The sequence below is a fragment of the Canis aureus genome, chromosome 15, assembly GCF_053574225.1.
Source record: "Canis aureus isolate CA01 chromosome 15, VMU_Caureus_v.1.0, whole genome shotgun sequence".
Taxonomy (NCBI): domain Eukaryota; kingdom Metazoa; phylum Chordata; class Mammalia; order Carnivora; family Canidae; genus Canis; species Canis aureus.
Window position 1 is genome coordinate 11,109,291 of NC_135625.1, and position 21,352 is coordinate 11,130,642.

General features: G+C 40.3%; 1 protein-coding gene and 1 long non-coding RNA gene across 2 annotated transcripts in view; one reads left to right on the forward strand and one right to left on the reverse strand.

Annotated features, from left to right (window-relative positions):
* Positions 1-18,570, reverse strand: part of LOC144285093 (WD repeat-containing protein 17-like) — an 88,282-nt gene extending 69,712 nt beyond the window's left edge. The window contains exon 1 of the mRNA XM_077850362.1: positions 18,457-18,570. The gene's annotated coding sequence lies outside the window, so the exon portion shown is untranslated. The remainder of the gene's footprint in view (positions 1-18,456) is intronic.
* Positions 1-21,352, forward strand: part of LOC144283935 (uncharacterized) — a 315,621-nt gene that overhangs the window by 165,482 nt on the left and 128,787 nt on the right. The window lies entirely within an intron of this gene.

The window sequence follows — 21,352 nt, forward strand, 5'->3', positions numbered from 1 at the left end:
TTTATGAGTCATACATTATTGTAAGGGTATAGAATGGTCGAAAGTCAAAAACAGAAAAGTATATGCTAGAAAATCATTAACCGAGAGTAAGCTGTTATAGTTATAAAAGTAAAAAATAAATTTTAAGGCAAGAAATATTACTAGAGAGACAGAGGGATGCTACTTAAGAATAAAAGGAGAGATCTGACTAGATGATATGACAGTCATAAAACTGCACCCGAATGACACGACTTTCAAACATTTAAATCAAGAATGACAGAATCAAAGGAGAAATATACAGATCCATAATCATAATGGGAAACTTTAAGTAATAAATCTCAATATCTGACAGAAAAGAGAAAATCACATAAAAGTGCAAAGGATCTGAACATACTCAATAAAACTGACCCAATTGACAAATATAGACAGGATACTGTACCTAAGAATGATAAAACTCACATTCTTCTCAAGTGAACATGGAATAATGACAAAAATAAACCACGTACTAGCCATAAGGAAAACCTCACCAATTTCCAAAATATTGGAATTCTTTGAGTATATTTTCCAGTTACAATGGAATGAAGTCTGAGATTAATAAAAGAAAGATACCTAAAAAGTCTGCAACTGGTGATTAAACAATGTATTTCTAAATAATCTTTGATTCAACGACGTAAAAATAGAAGTTAGAAAATATTTAACATTAGATGGTAAAGTCACAGCAAATAGAAATTCATGGGTTAGAGCTAAAGTGATGCTTGGAGGTGGAGGACTATAACCTGGATTACGTATTTCTAACAGAAAATGAGAAAGGAGGAATCTCAAAGATTTCATTGGACAAAGATTTAACTTTCTATCTCAAAAAGCTAGAAAAAACAAAGCTCAAAAAAATCTAAAAACAATTCAGGAAAAAGAAATAATTCTGAAGAGGAGAAAGCATATTTATATTTCCAAACATATAGTAGAGAAAAATCAAATAAAGCAAATGCTGGTTTCTTTAGGTCAACTGTTTAAAGACTTATCATGAAAAAAAAAAAAACCAGAACGTACAAATATCAGTAACAGGAATAAAAAAAAAGACATCATGATAAGAATGACTGACAACCTAAAAAGAATAAGAATATTATGAACACACTTGCAGTAATAGATAACTTGAATGACTGGATAAATTCCTCAAAAAAAAAAAAAAAAAACACACGTTACCAAAGTTGATGAAAAAAAAAAATGAGAAAGTCTAAGAAGCATAACTAGGAGTCTACAATGAACTTTCCCACAAACAATCTCCCAGGTCCAGATGGTTTCACTGGCAAACTTTTGCAAATATTTAAAGATCTTTCATACAAACTCTTCGAGAGTACAGTGAAAGGAATCACACTTATCAATTCTTTATGTCCTGCCAAAACCTGAACAAGACATTAAAAGAGAGAAAATACAGAGCAATCTCTCTCATACTTCAAATATAAAAATCCTAAATGAAAGATTAGAGATATAACATATTAACAGACATTAAGATTTAATACTGTAAGACATAAATTGCCCCAAAATTAATCTACAGATTCAATATTGTCACAATCAAAACCCCAGCATGTTTTAATTCTAAAACTCCTATGGAAAAAATAAAAAATAAAAAATAAATAAAACTCATATGGATATGTAAATGGCCAAGAAAAGTCAAGGAAGCCCTAAAAAAGACTAATAAAGCTGAAGGTTTAGACTATTAACTATCAATACTTCTTAGCAATAATAATAAAGACAGTGTGGTGTCAGGCTACAAAAACTCACTAATGGAACACAATACATCTAGAATAAACCTATTCATACGCTGTTAACTGATTTATGATGAAGGTGATAATGTTGCATACTGAAGACAGAACAGACCTTTCAATAATTGTTGTAGGTCAACTGAAAATCCTTATGGAAAAATACATAAAAATCTTCACCCCAATCTTATATTATAAAAAAAGCACCAATATTAGACAGATTGGAGATCTAAATATGTAAGGTAAAACAATAAAGCTTTCAAAGAAAGCTAATGAGAATATATTGTCTTTGGAGTAGAAAAAGGTTTACTAATTAAGCAAGACACACCAAAAAATACCAACCACAAAGGAAAAAACTTGACATATCTGGTTATATTAAAATTACAAACCTATGTTCATCAAGACATAATTTAAAGAGTGAAAAGTAAGCCACAAAGTGCGAGAAAATATTAACAATGCACATACTCAACAAAAAACTAATCTACTATCACTACACACACACACACACACACAAAAGACTGCTAAGGCAATAAAAAAATGGACCTAAGACTGGGACAAAAGAACTCCATCATCGCCAAAAGAGGACAATGAGTATATGACAAGTTGTCCATGATTACTGCAAACTAAACCCACAAAGAGATACTGCTACATTTGCCACAGAAGGGCTAAAATGTACAATAGCACAGGTTGGCAAGAATACAGAGTAATTGAGACTCATATGCTGCTCATGGGAATGTAAATTGAAACAAACAATTTGGCTAACTCATTGGCAGGATCCTCTAAAGCTGAACAAATATACACCATATGACCCAGCATTTTGCTCCTAAGTGTTAGCCAACAGCAAGGGGTATTTTGGACGTCCACGCTCACCAAAGTTCAGGGCACCTCTATCACAGCACCAAAGTGGAAACTGCTCATGTCTCTATTAACAGCAGAAAAGATAAATAATTGTGGTATATTCATGCAATGGAATGGTTTACAGTAATGAGAGGGAATGGAAACAACTCCGAGCAACTTACAAAGATGAATCTCACTAACACAATGTTGACTGAAATAAGCTAGATGCAAAGGTAATATATTATCATATTATTCCATTTACATAAGGCACAAAAAGAGACCATATTTATCTATCCTGCAAGAGGTCAGGACAGTGGTTATCCTTGGTGGAGGTTGTGAATGCTGATAACATCCTGTTTATCCTTAAAAAAAAAAAATCTAGAATCTTAAAAGAAATTCAGAGAATTGCATCTCGATGACAGGTTTCTTTGGATCATGGTTATCACAGCCAGTAAGTTTTTTATCATGAATTCTCACATCCTGAAAGTTTGACCAAAGTTCCTAACTGGAATCTCTAAATTCATCTAGTCTAAAAATTAAAAATGACTTGCACGAAAGTAATTTAAGAAGCCTAAAATGTCCAGCACATGCTATGGTATATCATAAATCAAATATTTTCGATTTTAAATCATATAATGGAATCCCAAGTTAACTGTTATTTAATAATTTGATTTTCGGGCAACCCCGGTGGCTTAGCGGTTTAGCGCCGCCTTCAGCCCAGGGCGTGATCCTGGAGACCAGGGATCGAGTCCCACGTCAGGCTCCCTGCATGGAGCCTGCTTCTCCCTCTGTGTGTCTCTCTCTCTAATAAATAAAATCTTTAAAAAATAATAATTTATTTTCTAAGAATATCTACTTTGAACAATTTCTTATACATACTGTATTTCTAAGATACATAAATGTAGTCTCTCAAAATTCAAAGACAAACATTTTACTTTTTCACAAAAGCAATTCTTTTTATGAAAGTGGACACAGCAGAAAGTATAATAAAGTGTTTATAATATCTGTATTATTAGATAGGAATACATTTTTTGGTATAAATGTCCTCTTTGCCTTCGTTTTTTTTTTTTTTTCATAACACCTAGAATAAAGTTTTTTTAAAAAAACAAAATTCATGAGAGACACAGAGAGAGGCAGAGACACAGGCAGAGGGAGAAGCAGTCCCATGCAGGGAGCCCGAGGCGGGACTCGATCCCAGGACCCCAGGATCACGCCCTGAGCTGAAGGCAGATGCTCCACCACTGAGCCCCCCAGGCATTCCTCATACGATCTAGAATACATAATGAAATTCAAATATTCTATGGAAAACATTTCATAAAATGCAGATGAATCAGCATTAGAGAATTTTAGAACTAGAATGAGTGTATTATCAAACTATTTGCCCACATTTTTGCCAGTAAAAAGCACTCGGGTGTATTGCCTACACCAAGAGCAGCGGCGTGCCACTTTCAGCGCATGGCTCCCCTGTCACTCGTCCCCAGGGGAGGAGGGCTGAGGCCTCCGTGGACATCGTGGACCATCAGGCCGGGGCTGCACTCAGGGAATTGGCACAACAGTGAACTGGAAGGAGCCAGACCTCTGAAAACCTCTTGGACTTCACACTTCCAGCCTTTTTTTCTTTTTCACGGGAGAGAGAAGTGGACGTGCACTTTGTTTAAGCCGCTATTATTTTGCATTTCTTTATTGCATTCAACCAAGTCTCAGGTGGGCTCTTAGATCACATTTCCAAAGTTGTATTTTAGAAAGCAGAAGCAGTCGATAATGTCCATTAGTTAGAACCTTCTTTTTCCTTTTTTTTAAGATTATTTATTTATTTATTTATTTATTTATTTATTTATTTATGATAGAGAGAGGGAGAGAGGCAGAGACACAGGAGGAGGGAGAAGCAGGCTCCATGCCGGGAGCCCGACGTGGGACTCGATCCCGGGACTCCAGGGTCACGCCCTGGGCTGAAGGCGGGCGCTAAACCTCTGAGCCACCCAGGGATCCCCAGTTAGAACCTTCTTAGTCCTCTGCCTTTACATATAATCAGCTGCCCTGCTCTCATCAGCTCAGGCACACGCTGCTACGAGGCTCGGTGCTTACTGTCGCCCTAACACAAGAAGCAGGATCAGTGTGACCCGTTGTCACCGCATGTGCTGTCCGTGCAGCCGCCTCCTACTCGGTGAAGAGCATCTTTATCCGTGTGTCTCTGCCGTGTCGGATGGTCCCACCCGTTGCAGCAAGTATCTGTGGGTGCGCATCCCCGCCGGGCACCACGGCTGACTGTGAAGGACGCAAGATGAACAGGACACAAAAGGGGACAGAAGGCCTATGTCACGCGGCTCCCAGCGCTGGGGGCGCCTGGCCCGGCCGGCCGCTGTCATCTGAGCCGTGACATTCCCGTCTACCTGCAGCCCCGGGGGTCCGTGGACGGGGTGGGGTGGGGTAGGGGGGTCATGGTCCGCTCGGGGAGGATGGGACCCCTCCGGTCCCCGGGGGGTGAACGATGCTGGACTAAGCCAGGGGCCTACCATCACCCTCCTGGGGCGGTCCCCGCACTCAGCGCGGGCTTGGCACTGACAGTCAGCCATGGGACCTGCGCAGAACCGGGGAGGGCCTGTCCCCTCCTGCTTCCGACCTGGATGTGACACTTGCCGAAGCGTGAGCCTCCCTCCACGGGACCAGGGCCCGGAGAGCGGCCGCAATGCTGCACATCTAACATCACGGTGCCCTGTCTCCAGCCGCTGCTTCTGTCGTTTTTTTTTTTTTTTTTTTTTTTTTAAGATTTTATTTATTTATTCATGAGAAACAGAGAGAGAGGGAGAGAGGCAGAGACCCAGGCAGAGGGAGAAGCAGGCTCCATGCAGGGAGCCTGATAGGGGACTCGATCCCGGGTCTCCAGGATCACGCCCTGAGCCGGAGGCAGACGCTCCACCACTGAGCCCCCCAGGCGTCCCTCTTCTGTAGTTTTGAGGCGTCTCTTGAAGTCACTGGTTTTCTGCTACTTACATTCCGCCTCATTGCTGACAGACACAAATGCATTTAGGAGACGCTTGCAGTAGCTGCTCGGCGGAGAGGAGCAAGGCCTGAGAGGAGCAGAGGGACAGAGGTGCCCCAATCTGCTTTAAGGGCCCGGGAAGGCGGTCCGGAGCGAGCGAGCGAGCTGTGAACGTGCAGGCAAAAGTTATTTTTCTCTGCGTCAGGTATGAGGGTACGTGAGGAAGAGAGTGACTTGTCTGCCAGACAAGAAGGCGAAAGAGAGCTCGGTGGAAGGTGGTGTAGACCACGCTAGGGATTGTGGACTTTAGTTTCCACGGGACGGGGAGTCTGCAGCCGTTTCAGCACGGTGATGACGGGAACAGATGCGGTGACTTTCAAATACCCTGCCACTCCTGCGAGGACTCGCGGGCGACAGCGCAGCAAAACATGAAGAAGTGGGTGACGAATGGACTACTGACCTGGGGGGTGAGCGCCAGGGAGGGCTCGGGGAAGACCACCGCTTCCCAGCCGCCCGCAGACTCCCCTGCAGCATCCCCGGGGCGGGAGGCCAGGCAGGCCCAGGGGAGGGCCGCGGAGATGCGCTGACCACCGTGCAGCGGGAGCAGGACGTCCGGGCGGCTGTGCCGCAGAGCCACGGGGAATCATGGATCAGGAGCCGGAGACTGGAAACCAGCCACAGACAGGCACAGGGAGTATCTGCATGGCTGATAATTCAGCACTGGGTGCTAGCTATTTTATTTTATTTTATTTTATTTTATTTTATTTTATTTTATTTTATTTTATTTTATTTTTTATTTTATTTTATTTTATTTTATTATTTTATTTTATTATTTATTTTATTTTATTTTATTTTATTTTTATTTACTATTTTTTTTTTTTGGTCCTAGCTTTCCTGCACTGACACATCTCTTAATTAGTTTGCATTTCCTTACTTACGTATTACAAAAGCCATAATGATGAAAATGTGGGCAAAGCTAGAGAGGTAAGCAGCCAAATATAAGCTTCATTAACTTGTTATACTTTCAGGGGTGCTGGCTGGCTCGGTCGGTTAAGGGGTCAAGTGTCCACCTTCGGCTCAGGTCATGATCCCAAGGTCCTGGGACTGGCCCCACATGGGGGTCCCCCTGCTCAGAGGGGACTCTGCTTCTCCCTCTGCCCCCCCCCACCTGTTCTCTCTCATTGTCTCTCTCAAATAAATAAATAAAACCTTAAAAAAAAAAACCCTTGTTATACATTCATATACCAACTGAGGAGTATCCAACCCCACGTCTCAAGGCTCGAAGTCCTTTCTCGTTCACAGGCTCAGTGTGCCGCGGGCTCCAGTGTCAGAGGCCTGAGAGGTGTTCCAGCATTTCCAGTGGCTCCTCTCAGAGTCTCTCACAACTTCCCACTTAAACACAGCAGATGTTCATCTGTTGTTCACCTCCTCATCATCTTCCTCTCTTTCAGAAGTCGGTCTACAGTTTTGTTTGTTGACACCCCCCCACCCCGACTTGGGTGCAGGTTTAACTGGAAGACCAGTTGGAGGAACTAGAGCCTGTGATTCAGATTTATGCCAATCCCACCCCTGGCTGCACTGATGGTTCAATGATGGGAAAAGAGCTTAAATGTGTCTAAGCATGAAACTTTGGACTTTTACAAGAAGTACTGGAAAAAGAGGCTCTACCTTCTGTCAATTTAAGCCATGGTCAATCTGAAATCAGAGCTAATGTAACCATCTTGCTGTCAGGAGAAGATATGAAGAATTGCTGGGTGCTATTACCTAGAGTTTGAGAAAAGCCAGCACAGTAGAGAGGCGCTGAGTCACAAGGATAATAATTGAGTACTTTGGTTAGCTATGACACATGCATTCTAACTAACGTTAGACTTTTTGGTTATACGAATAGTAAAATACATGATATTTTCTGTCGCTGGAAACAAAAGAATCCTAACTGGCTCTTATAAGATCACAGAAAATGCACACACACCTAAAAACCTTCATAGCAAGCACTCAAAACAAGATCATCATTCCTATGAGGAATTCCCACCAAATACAAAGGTTCTTTAATTATTATTATATAATAATAATTACTATTCTTTAATTATCATAGGTAACTGTGTCCTAGTGGACCATCCACGATACTGCTAGAAACTTAAAAAGCCTTTCTCCCAAGAAGTATGTATAAATTTACATTATCACTGCCTCACTAGCTGACCCCCATTTAGAAAAATAAGATCCATGTCAATCAGAAAAACTGCACTAGGTCATGGGAGCCGCAGTGCTGCCTTTCTCATTTCCATCATGCCCCTCTTCCCTGCCCTCTCCACTCAATCCATGACCTCTCTAGCCATTTGTACTCAGCAACTACCAAAAAACCCCAGCGACTAGAAAAGAAATAGGACACAAATGGGAGATCAGAGAGTAACACTGTACTCTAGGAAACAGAACTCTCATATGGAAGGAAAAAGCAAAAATGTTTTTGTTTTTTTTTTTACATATTTTCTCCATCCATTTAATCAGAATAGAGAGGAGAAAATTTCATCTTGGGACAAAAGAACCACAGTAGGTAATGAAAAGCATGCTAGATGATGGCAATTAGGTCAGGATCTTGACGTAATTTTCTATCTATGTTGAGATTTTATATCGATCAAATAGTGATATAATTGATCCATGGTCCAAGAAGATAGAGTCTGGGCCCCCAGCCATCTGCATATTGTCTGCTGGTTATCCTGTATGGGCATCCTCTCATTCGAGAGTAAGAATGAGGACAGTATCAACGAAGATAAAAAGGCTGTGGGATGAGATAGTCAAAACAATGATCTTGAAGAAAATAAAAGGCAAGAGCAGAAGAAGGATCCACATCAAAGAGCAATAAAAGGCAGAATTCAAACTGCAAAAAACAAAACAAAAAATTGTATTAGTGATTTCAGAGAACAAGTTTTAAAAAGCTCAAAAAAACATTGTGGGAAAACAGAAAAGTTTTTTTTTTTTTTTTTAAATTAGAAAATTAAATATACCAGTGTACGGGGGATGAAAACCAAACTGCGTATTTTTTAAAGATTTTATTTATTTATTCATAAGAGACACAGAGAGAGAGGCAGAGACACAAGCAGAGGGAAAAGCAGGCTCCCTGCAGGAGGCTGATGCAAGATTCGATCCCAGGACCCCAGGATCACGCCCTGAGCCAAAGGTAGATGCTCAATCTCTGAGCCACTCAGATGCCCCCCAAACTACATATTATAAACATGGTTAGAGAAGACTAAGGCATAAGTAATAGAAATAAAAACAACAACCCAAGAGTAGCCAAAACAACATGACTTGATTTGAAAAAGATCCTGAATAGAAAGACGCTGATTAGGGCCCTGAAAGCCGTGTTCTTGTTTCAAGTAAAATGTTATTTTTCAAAAAGATCCATTCTTAGATATATTAAGGCAAACTCAGGAGATAATTTAGTTTTTTTTACAATCCTATGAGCATCTAAGTAGAATTTTTTTAAATGTTATGTACAAATGCAGAGAATTCAGACTGACATCATAGCTCACCACTTCACTGAACTCCACATATCAGTGGTACAATAACCATGTTAAATTTAACTAGTATGACCTCACTATTCTATAATTGGCCAAAATACAATTCATGTGTGAAGGGAAAATAAACAAACAGAAAGAGATTGTCATAAACACAAGGATTTAGAAAGCAATTTACCCACATAATATTCCTTTTAAAATTATGTGGCTAAAAATTACAGGCTTTTGAAAAAAATGAACCAAGACAACTTAAATGTAGAAGTTCGTCTAATTTGAAACTATATTAAGCAAAGAAATCTGAATACCTAAGTTACATGGCTATAAAATCTATGTATTAAGAGTAATTGTTGAAAGAGAAGACCAATAATATAAAAGTAAGTTATAAAAATCTGTTTTCCTAAGTACTAAAATTTAGGAAATGAAGAAAACAAAAGTATACTAAAATCTAAAATTTCTTATTTCACAAAGGAAATCAACAGACACAATCTGTTTCTTGATATTTAGGGAGAAATTGACTCAAAGTACTTTTATAATTTAAAAATTATCATCATGAAAAAAAAATCATGAAACAAATATAAAATGTTAAACTTTTATGTTAAAATACACCATAAACAAGATCAAAAGAAAAAAATCAGACAAAAATATATAAACATATACATAACATCTTACTATGCAAAAAGTGATAATGAATCAATGATTTTAAAAAGGTCTCTACAGTTAAAAGGTATAATTGTGCACCTATATCTAAAAATCCATATGTAATTTATATTTATGTATAAATATATACACACAGATACATACATATATACTTTAAGGACTAAAAGAGGGACACCTGGGTGGCTCAGTGGTTGGGCATCTGCCTTCAGCCCAGGGCATGATTCTGGAGTCCCAGGATCAAGTCCCATATCAGGCTCCCTGGAGGGAGCCTGCTTCTCCCTCTGCCTGTGTCTCTGCCTCTCTCTGTCTCTAATAAATCAATAAATAAAATCCTTAAAAAAATAAAAACTAAAAGAATATATACCATAAGGTAAACAGTTGGCTATTTAATAGTTGGAAATTTATTATTCTTTTGATTTATTTAAATTTTCTAAAACTTTAATCATTTCTCAATTTCATTCATTCAACAAATAGTTATTAAGCACCAACTATCTGCTGGTCAGGCGCTCATGACAAAACACTCTACAAAACAGATAAAAATCCTGCCCTTCCACAGGTTTTATTCTTATGGGAAGGAATGAGAAAATGAGCTAAAAGCAAGCAGGTAAGTGAGGTATATTAGAAGAGAATTGGTGTAGGAGAAGATAATGTAGGAAAAGAGAATAAGGAGTTCTGAAGCTAGAGCTGGCATGGCAGTTTTTTTAAAAGATGGCATGGGTGACACTGAGGTGATGCTAAGCAAAGACCTGAAGGAGATGAGAAGGGCTAAATACACGGGCATCTGGCGTCTGGTGGGAAAGCATGCTGAACAAAGGTAGATACTGAATTTTCCTGGCTGGCTTGAAAATAGTAAGAAATGTCAATAAAAGGATATCAAGATGTATTCAAACATCAGAGACATATCAGGGTGTGGAGATTCAAGGTAGTTTTGTTTAACTCACCTTTCATAGGCTCTGGAATTTTGCAAATTTTCTTAATGGAACTGTACTGATTATATTAAGAGAGAGAAAAAAAAAAAAAAACCCTAAAAACTTCTTGCTGAAAATCAGTGTTTAAAATTTGAACATAAAAAAAAAATTGAACATATATATGCTCAAAGCTATGCAAAAAAATTGTTGTAATTATATAATCAATATATATAATCAATATGTGCTCATTAGAAAATATTTGGAAACTGCCAAAAAATGGTTTGTTTTTTTTTTAAATCAGCCATTGGCTCGCTAACTTGAGCTCCTCTCCTCTGTCTAGTATCCGTAATTCTAAATGACCACTATTCTCACTGACAGGCGGAGCCAAGGATTATCAAGGATGAATGAAATTTTAAAAGATCTTTAAATCAAGGTATCTCAAAGTGTGGGTCTCAAGTTTCTTGCATCAGAATTAGCTGGCAAACTTGCAGGTTACTGGATCACACCCCAAAGCTAGTGGGTCAGAATCTTACGGTAGAGCCTGGAAATCTGCTTTTCTTTTTTTTTTTTTTTTTTGAAGTTGTTATTTAAATTCTAGTTAGCTAACATGTAGTGTAACCTTGGTTTCAGGAGAAGTCAGTGATCCATCACTTACCTACAACACCCAGTGCTCGTCACAAGTGCCCTCCGTAACGCCCATCACTCATTTAGCTCATCCCTCATCCACCTCTCTCCAGGAACCGTTTGTTTTCTATAGTTAGGCATCTCTTATGGTTTGCCTCCTTCTCTTTTTTTCTCCCCTTCCCTGATGTTCATTTGTTTTGTGGAGACTTGCCTTTTAACATTACTCCCAGGTGACTCATATGTAAAGGTGGAGAACGACTTACTTAGTTTACCGACAGTAAAGATAATTTAGCCGAAAAACTGACTCTGGAATCTTGAACTGACCAACATTCGACGTTTAAATTTCTACCATTCCTAAATTTACCTTTCGTGAGCTTGGCCGGGCAGTTTATCTAAGCAAGCCCAACATATGTCGAATCCTGTTCTTAAAAGCTTACATGGTAAAATAGGTCACAAAAAACACACGGTATTAACCTACGTTAAAATCCTGGATTAGGCAGCAAATAGAAAAGACTAAGGTCATTATGGTAGTTCTAGTTTGGACTCACAAAATAACCATTTACGCCAGTACAAAATCCAGTTTGATCAGTAAAACACACGAGTTATAAGTAAGACCAATACACTGATTTAAAGATGCGGCGAAGTGAATGGAGTTATTTCGTCATCCACCTACACACTTACTCCGTCATCCATCTGTACATTTATTTTTACACTTTCCTACACTTTAACCACCAAAATGAAAATCATATGGATTTGAATGATGGAATTAGATTTCTCTAGGTGTTTGGAGGATTACAGAATCTCTTGAGCTGCAATGTGTCAATAATTTTTTATTTGATCAAAGAAGTAATCTCCTTTTCTTGAACAATAGGATCATTTATAAAGCTTCAGTATGACCATTCTGAGCCGGCCAAAGAAAAGTAGAGGAGGGGTGAAATCATATATTCTCACCCATAAACCAGTAAGTTAAAGGTAAATATTCCACTGACGGAGACATTTTAATATAAATAAGTATGTGTCATAAAAAGATATGGGATTATTTCTGTGTTAGGATATGGCTAAAATACATAGCCTTATTTTTATAAATAGGATCATTCCTCCTGAATGAAGACTCAAGAAGCCAGGCCATGAATCATTTTGTAAACCTGAGGACCTCCACCCCCTTCTAATTAGTCTATTTTGTGGCCTGGATTTTTTATGATTCTTAAGGTACGGTGCGTCTGTAAAAATCAGGATTCCCATTTGGCAGAAGCTATTACTGGAGCTGGCATTTTTTTATTCCCGGCAAGGGGTATTAAAAATTATTTTGATAAGTCAATTTAGAAAAACGAGCAAAGGCAATCCAAAAGTTTTAAAGCTTGAAAGCTTTAAAATGAAAAGAAGTAGCCTACATAAAGTCCCTAAATCCAAAAATGTCTTCAATGTATGCATCCATACACTAAGGACCTGAGATTAAGAGATTAATCCTAAAGTTTGGGAAGGGAATGGGTTGCATGTCTAAGCCAGCACTGGTGCAGATCAGGTAGGGGGTTACCTATTTGATAGCCCATCTGTCAAAAATTATGCCCTTAGCCAACATAAATTCCCTTAAAGATGAATTAACGTAATTAATAATGAAGATGACACATTAGGTCCAAAAAGCTACTATCAGATGTTTATGAAATGTACCCACTATTATATTTTCAGAAATTAATTAGTTTATTCAGCAGTTCATGGTACTCCCAGGTAAAGTTTCAAAAGTGGAATTACACATGGCCATTACCAGCTCCTGAGAGGACACGGTCCATAATGCACCTTTTAATGCACCTTTTATCAGTACTTCCCAAACTCTATCTTGTTTAAGAATCACTTGAGGCAGGCGCCTGGGTGGCTCAGTTGGTTAAGCGTCTGCCTTCGGCTCAGGTCATGATCCCAGGGTCCTGAGATCAAGTCCCACATCAGGCTCCCTGCTCAGAGGGGAGTCTGCTTCTGCCCCTCCCCCTGCTTTCACGTTCTCCCTCTCTGTCAAATAAATAAAATCTTTAAAAAAAAAATAAAGATTAAAAAAAATCATTTGAGGCTTATTAAAACAGATACTGTCCCCTTCCTTAGAGATTCTGATTGGCTAGGGGTGTAGCCGGAGAATTTGCATTTCTAACAAGCTCATAGGAGAGCTGATGCTGCTGGTCTAAGATACACTTTGAGTAACACTGCTCTTCATGACATCTGGTACCAAAGTGGCACAAAGTCGAGAAAATAAACATCCAACTTCAAAATTGATACCTAATGATAACCATTATCCAGGCTTCAGATGCAGCTTCCGAAAGTTTTTTTATTCCCAGTATTCTTAATATTGAACTGCAGACGCGATGGCTACATACACTTAAGTATGTACCACTGAGATGCATGAGAATAAAGAATTTCTAAGATAACTGGATCCCCAGGAAAATCACATAAGACTGAAGCGCAATTTAACTCGTATTGATGAGTAAAAATTCTAAAAATTGCACAAATTTTGAGAAAGTACTTTTTAACCAACATTTTAAGTCAACTTTCTATATGATGAAACCAAACACATGTACAATGTTCGTTCACTTTGTATGACAATTATTTTAATATAGAATACAGAAGTGATCTAATTCCTAACTACTCAAAGTGTTGAATTAGCCATTTAAAAAAATGTAATGGGGCAGCCCTGATGGCCCAGCGGTTTGGCTCTGCCTTCTGCCCAGGGCCTGATCCTGGAGACCCGGGATAGAGTCCCACGTCCAGCTCCCTGCATGGGGCCTGCTTCTCCCTCTGCCTGTGTCTCTGCCTCTCTCTCTTTCTGTGTCTGTCATGAATAAATAAATAAAATCTTAATTTGTTTTAAATAAAATAAAATAAATAAATGTAATGAAGGAGAAAATGATGGGGTGCCTGGGTGGTGCAGTGGATTGAGTGGCCAACTCTTGGTTTGACTCAGGTCGTGACCTCGGCACTGTGGGATCGAGCCTCACAGAGGGCTCCTTGCTCAACAAGGAGTCTGCTTAAGAGTCTCTCTCCCTTTCCCTCTCCCTCTCCCCCTGCTCATGGGCTCTTTCTCCCTTTCTCTATCTCTAAAATCAATCAATCCAAGGAGTCAGGGAGTCAGGGAGGGAGGAAAGAAAGGAAAGGAAAAGAAGAGATAAGAAAGGGAGAAAGAAAAAAATAAATGATGCTGGTGAATATTTTGTACTTCTTTAGGGAGCAGGACAATGCTGAGTATCAGAGCCCCAAGTTCTCTATCAGCTTTCCCACAGACTCAGCTTGAGCAACATATCATTATGTGTCTAGTGACCTCATCTACAAAATAATGCAGTTAGATTAACTGGTCTCTACAGATCCTTCTAGCTGACATTCTGAAATGATTCTTTCAGACTTGTTATCATGTTTACCTTAAAAATAAAATGGGGCAGCCCAGGTGGCTTGGTGGTTTAGTGCTGCCTTCAGCCCAGGGCGTGATCCTGGAGTCCCAGGATCGAGTCTCACATCCGGCTCCCCGCATGGAGCCTGCTTCTCCCTCTGCCTGTGTCTCTGCCTCTCTATCTCTCTGTGTGTCTCTCATGAATAAATAAATAAAATCTTAAAAAATATATAAAATAAATAAAATGTTAACTCTTCATGAAAACTCATTCATAAGGTTTTATCTTAAAGGACCACATTTAATTAAATATGACCTGTTTCACATTAACCAACTGTTTAATTTTCAAGACTCCACGTGGAGCTATTTTATACTGGAAACTCAAGATTTCCTACAGCACATCAAACGAAGTGCTCTGTGTCATGAGAATTATCTTCTACATTCCAATTTGAAATTAAGTTTTTTTGTGTGTGAGATAAGAAATTGAACTCATTATATATAATCGTAAATGAGGCTGCCTGGGATACTGATACATGCTCACAACCTAATGTGTCAACAAACTGGAAGAAATGATGAACCAAAGAATAAGGAACTGAACTCCTCTATTGTGAGTTCTCAAGGGCTGAGCATTCAAATCTATAATCCAGGTATTGAATGTTCTAACATCCTCATCAAAGCATGAAAAATTATTTCTTAACTCTTTTCATATTTTCCTGAACCTGACAATTATCAATTGTCCCTATTTTAGCAAATAACAGTGATAAATTATGTGCCATAAGATCTTACTGTGGAAGATTTATATTACTATTATTAATATATATGTAATTTAAATGCAGAATTCCAGAGTTTTAAGAGGTAATGAGGCTAGAAAAATCTCACTTCGGACATACATGTAAAGTAATTAAAAAACAAGCCTTTTATCATTACTGTTTTTTAAATTATCTCACTCAAGTAGCTGATAATGCGACATCTGCATGACTAGTGCCACCTATGGCTTCAACTGCCTGCTGCCTTTTCTACAAAGTCTAGCCTATTTCAAATGTTTGAATTTCTCTTCAGGTATATATCTATTTTTTCCTAGTCATGGAAATCAGGTAAAAACGACCTGAACCCTTTCTCCTACTGACAGCTCATGTTTTTGCCATTACAACTTTTAAAATCTTTCTAATTAATCATGAGGAGATATTTTCTTTTAATATACAAAGGCACAGGTCGAAGCTGGTCATTTCATAATATTTCCCTGCCAATATCTGTAACCAAAGTTACATATTCTTCTTGAGCATTTTAAGTAGCCTCAGATAAAAAAAAAAGATTTTCCTTTAGGTTTTTGTTCCTCTATAGAGTAAATTCTTTGGGGAATTTCTAAAATTCTCTTCAGGCATCCGTATCTTATTTCTTGCTCACAAATCTCCAGGAATAGCCTCATCAACAGTGAGAGAATAATCTGCATGTGATTATCATAGAACACAGCAAGTCGTGGATGTTGAAAAGTGCCAACAAATTCTTAGTTTAATATATTTCTGATACAAAAGAAAAGAAGGCATCAGAGTTAATAAAGAAATCCCTCCTAAATTCCTAATATGATTCTTAGGGATTAAAATACTCTGAATAAAACAGTCTGTTCCAGAAAACACACTAAAAGGTGTATAACTTCACTCTAAATATTTCAATCTGCTAAATGGAATAGATATACAAAATATAAAAGAAGATAATTTGTCAACAGCATAAAGTACTAATAATGCTTGTATATACATCATTACCATGAATGGCTGAGTAAACTGGTTATTTGGTAAACTGATAAACTGTTATCTTTCTGTCAGATTTCAAATAAATTCTGGAATATAGGAAGAAAATCTGAATCCTTCAAAATTGCTTGAATTTCAATCTTCATTACAGAGTTCAGGCAATAAAATTAGGTAATCCAGACAATTTAAACAAATTTTATTGATCGTGATAACCTAATCATTTATGTTGGACTTCTAGTATCTATCAGGCTAAAACAAAAATACAACTGTTCCTCATCGTCTCTGAATGATTTAAAAACTGCCACTGGCTCCTCTATGCCCAAGCTGAAGGCTACAGGTAGAGGCTCCAGAAAACAACAAAAACATTCCAGCTCTCAAGTCCCTCTACTGGGAGCAGAAAATTTAAGAGCTTTATTTTTCTTAAGCTAAATCAATTTGTGTCTTTCTGATATATGGAATTATTATGTAATGAAGAAGTAACCAAAAATTTTAGTACACCAATATTTAGTAATAACGAATGAAGAATTTTTAAACTTTTGAGTTAAATATATTTGATTTTTCCCCCAGAGATACAGTTCTTTACATATTTCTATAAATATCAGCACAGAAGAAAATCAGATCAATATAACTAATATTCAATAAGCCATTTTAATATAAAGTTTATGGAGCTCACTTAAGAGACATGATTCTTTATATTGCATATAAGAAGTAAATATAGTGCCTATTATATTTTGAGCTGTTCAGAAAATTAAGAAGGAGGATCTCCCTTTTTTGAAATAGATCACTGGTTTATTTCAAGTGAGAAGACTTCCCAAGAACTCTTCATGCAAGGATTGGAAACCAGCATTTGGAACATTAATCTCTAAACAATCCACTAACGTATGTCTCGCAAAATTTTGAGTTAACGGACAATTTTTCACAAATTGCTCTTTTAATTTTCCATCATAGATAAGTAGAGACCAGCAGACCACCTGTCTCAGATTTTGCCTTCACAAAGGTGAGACATAAGTTATGCCCATTTTCCTGCACGTTTAAACCAGTGAGACAGCATCTCAAAAGGACATAAAAAAGTGCTTTTTCCAGTGGTTGTAGTCTCATAAGCCCAGCCTCAGCTCCCCTCAAGCAGGGCAGCGATAATATCCAAAACCTGCTGTGTTGTATGATAATCACATGGAGATTATTCTCTCTGTTGATGAGGCTATTCCTGGAGGAGACACCTCTGTGAGCAAGAGACACGGATACCTAAAGAGAAATTCAGAAATTCCCCCAAAGAATTTACTCCGTAGAGGAAACCTAAAGGAAAACCTTTTCCTTACCTGAGGCTACTTAAAATATTCAACAAGGACTTGTAACTTTGGCTATAAAAATTGGTAGGGAAAAAGGAGTTTCTCTGGGGGGTATTTCTGAAATACTCAGTGAGAAGAACCAGAAATGCAATCTCTTCCTTCAAACCCTTATTAACCACTCCAATTAATCAATCAGCAGAGGTCACAAAAACCAAGGGAGTTTTGGTACCCGGAGTTACCACATTTCATTCCAATATAGGAATATAAATTCCTATATTTAATGTAGGAAAATAAAAAAAGGTCAGCTTAGATTTTGCTCCTTTGAATATTTGCATGCAAAACTGCAGGGGGTGGGGGGGGTTGTGGGTGGTTAAATCAGGAAAGATTTTATCTTTAGGATTCACCGCACGCCCCTGACATTCGATACTGCCTCTTGTCTGGGACGCACTGCATCGCACTGCGAGCCTCCCGGGTCCGAGCTGACGCTGGGCTGGTCCACCTACACCCAGAGCCCGCGCGCACGGTCCAGGCGACCGGCTTATGCATATTTAATGACCTCAAAGACCCGAAGTACGCGTCTCTGCAAAACGAGGATCACGGTCAGCAGGCGCTGCTGGGGCAGCTCAGACTCGCTCGCTGTGCCTGCTGACGAGCAGGTGCGCGACCCTACAACTCCGGGGACTCCCGCGCCCCGCAGGTCGCGCGCAAAGCCCCGGGGGCGGGGGCGGGGGCGGGGGGGTGACACGCCGGTTCCACGCCCGCTCCCACGCCTGCACCTGCCACGCTGCCCCCTGCGCCCCGCGGGCCCCGTACCTGGAGGAGGCCGAGCGCTGCAGCCGACGGTGCGACCCGGGCGCGGCGGAGGCGGCGGGAGGAGCTCAGCCCGCGCTCTGCACGCTCCCCGCCGGCGAGCCGCGAGCTCCGGGGACCGGGCGGGGGGGGGGCCTGCGGGGGGCGGGGCCTGCGGGGGCGGGGCCTGCGGGGGGCGGGGCCGCACGGCCGCGGGTTCCGAGGGGCGGGGAGGATGCTCCCCCGGCTGGACCCCAGCGCCGGCTCCCGAGGCCCCGCCCCCTGACCACGTGACAGGCACGCTGGTCCCTGATTGGAGCGCCCGGCGGGAGGCGGAGGCTGTAACCCCGGGCGACGGGGAGTGCGGGAGGCTGGTTGCCCGGCAACGGGAGTCTGCGCGGAGGACGCGCTTGCCGGACCGCGCCCCGCGCGGGGCTGCGGCGGAGTTTCCAGCCGGGCTGCGCGTGGAGGGAAGCCGCGGGCCCCCGGCGAGCTCCGAACCGCGGCTGCTCCGCCGAGTGCTTCTGCACTTTCTAGGAAAATGAGTCAAACCCACGCTCCGGAGCTGGCGCGGTCTCCCCGAGCGGCCCGGCGAGGGCGTGGAGGCTCCTGCAGCGGGAGGCTGCGCGGGTCTGCACCCGCCGGCACCTGGAGCGGGAGGGAGGGCGGGGTGCTGTTTGTCCTGCACCTCACTGTCGTCTGCGTGGGCGCAGGGAGCTGGGCGGGAGACCTCTTTGGATGCAATTACTTGTCTTTATTAGTGGGGTTATAGCTAGTTAGTACACCTGCCTTCAGTGTGTGCAAAACCAACGTTGTATGTGCAAATGTGTGCGACACTAACATTTTCCTTGTGGAAATCGTTTCAGTGGAAATGCTGGGTCCGGTCATTCGTTAAGTTCCTCGTATCTCTGAAACATCTTCACTACCTACAGCCCTTGTCAAACACACTGGAGAAAACAAGCCTTCATATATTGGGAACGAAGTGTGTTTAAGAACATTTATCCAGCTTTAAGTATATGTCAGACTCTGGATAGTTAACAAACTAATAAATTAATCCCCCCAACCAGGGAAATTCTCTGGACATAATCCCTACCCACCTGTGCCATAGATTTTTCTCCTCTTTTCTTCCAATGTATTTTCTGCAGACCCTACCCGAGCACAGCACTTAGCATTCTATTTTTCAAATTAAAATTTAGTTAAAAATTGCCGCTCCACATAGACAATACACTAGCTTAAAAACTGGAATCGGTTCTTCCAACTCTGGCCTACATTCTAACAAAGTACTTAATGAATAGCAGACCTTTAATAACTGATAAATGGGTGGATGGATGGATAAATAAATTAGCACATGATCCGCCAGAGAAAGTAGAGAGGACAACAGCTAAGTATAATTCAATGTAGGTTCTGAGAGCTGGTTCTATAAACGTCCTAAGAGAGGATTCCAGGTGAGGGGGAGAGACATGTTCTCCCAGAGTATTCAGAAAAACTTGCATAAGACTGATGTTTGAGGGGTGCCTGGGGGACACAGTGGGTTAAGTGTCTGCCTTTAGCTCAGGTCCTGATCTCAGGGTTCTGGAATCAAGTCCTACATCAGGTTCCCTGCTTAGCGGGGAGTCTGCTTCTCCCTCTTCATCTCCCTCTGCTCCTTGCTTGTGCTCTGTCTCTCAAATAAATAAAATATTTTTAAAAAGAGTAATATTAAAAAATAAAAAATAAAAATAAGAAAAATAAATAAAAAGAGTAATATTTAAACAGAAGCATAAATAAATAGATTTCACCAGATTTAACCTGATGGAGAAGGGGAGCAGACATTTGGAGCACAGATATGTGGCCAAAAACCACAAAAAGGGGGAAATGCATGATTGATTTAAGTGACTTTGACTCATTTGCTTTGTTTGGAGGAGGTGAGAGTAGGTATCTAAAGATATGAGGGGGACACCTGGGTGGCTCAGCAGTTGAGTGTCCCAGGGTCCTGGGATCCAGTCCCACATCAGGGTCCCTGCAAGGAGCCTGCTTCTCCCTCTGCCTATGTCTCTACCTCTCTCTCTGTGTCTCTCATGAATAAATAAAAATAATTTAAAAACTAAAAAATAAAGATATGACAGAAGAAGGAAATTAGAATAAGATTAAACTGAAAAAATAAGAAAACCAGATTGAGGAGGATATTGGACTTCCTGTTTATGTTAGATTTTAACTCCTAAAGCCATGGCATGAGAAAGGATACGCTGGAGATGTCGAAGGTAAAAAGGGTACAGAGAAATGAAAAGCATGATGAATTAGGACAGAAATGCAGTAGTTTATGGAAAAGATGCTAATGGCCTGAATTAAACAATTAAAATAAGAACGATGAAGAGGGACAATTATCAGAAACATTTCTGAGAGAATAGACTATTATTTTCATTTATAACTGATATTTGCTAGGTACAGTGCTAAATAGTCGATAAAATGCAAGAAGAGAAAGGCTTGTCAAAGATGAAATGTCTAGCTTAGCTCGTTAGTTGGATAGAAAAATCTTTTATGTCTCATTTATTCAAAATTGCTCCAACCCTCCAGTCAAGAATCATGAAAAGCAGATGAAACATTAGAAATTATCTGGTTATGCATTCACAATTTAAAGACCAAGATGCAGAGACCCCTGGGTGGCTCAGCGGTTTAGCACCTGCCTTTGGCCCAGGGCCTGATCCTGAAGGCCCAGGATCGAGTCCCACGTCGGGCTCCCTGCATGGAGCTGCTTCTCCCTCTGCTTGTGTCTCTGCCTTTCTCTCTGTCTCTCATGAATAAATAAATAAAATCTTTAAAAAAATAAAAAATAAAGATCAAGGTGCTAAGGCCTGGAAGTTGTAGCATTTGTCAAAGTCATACAGCTACATTGGTAATAGAATTGATGTCATGAACCCTGATTCCCAGCTGAGTACACTTC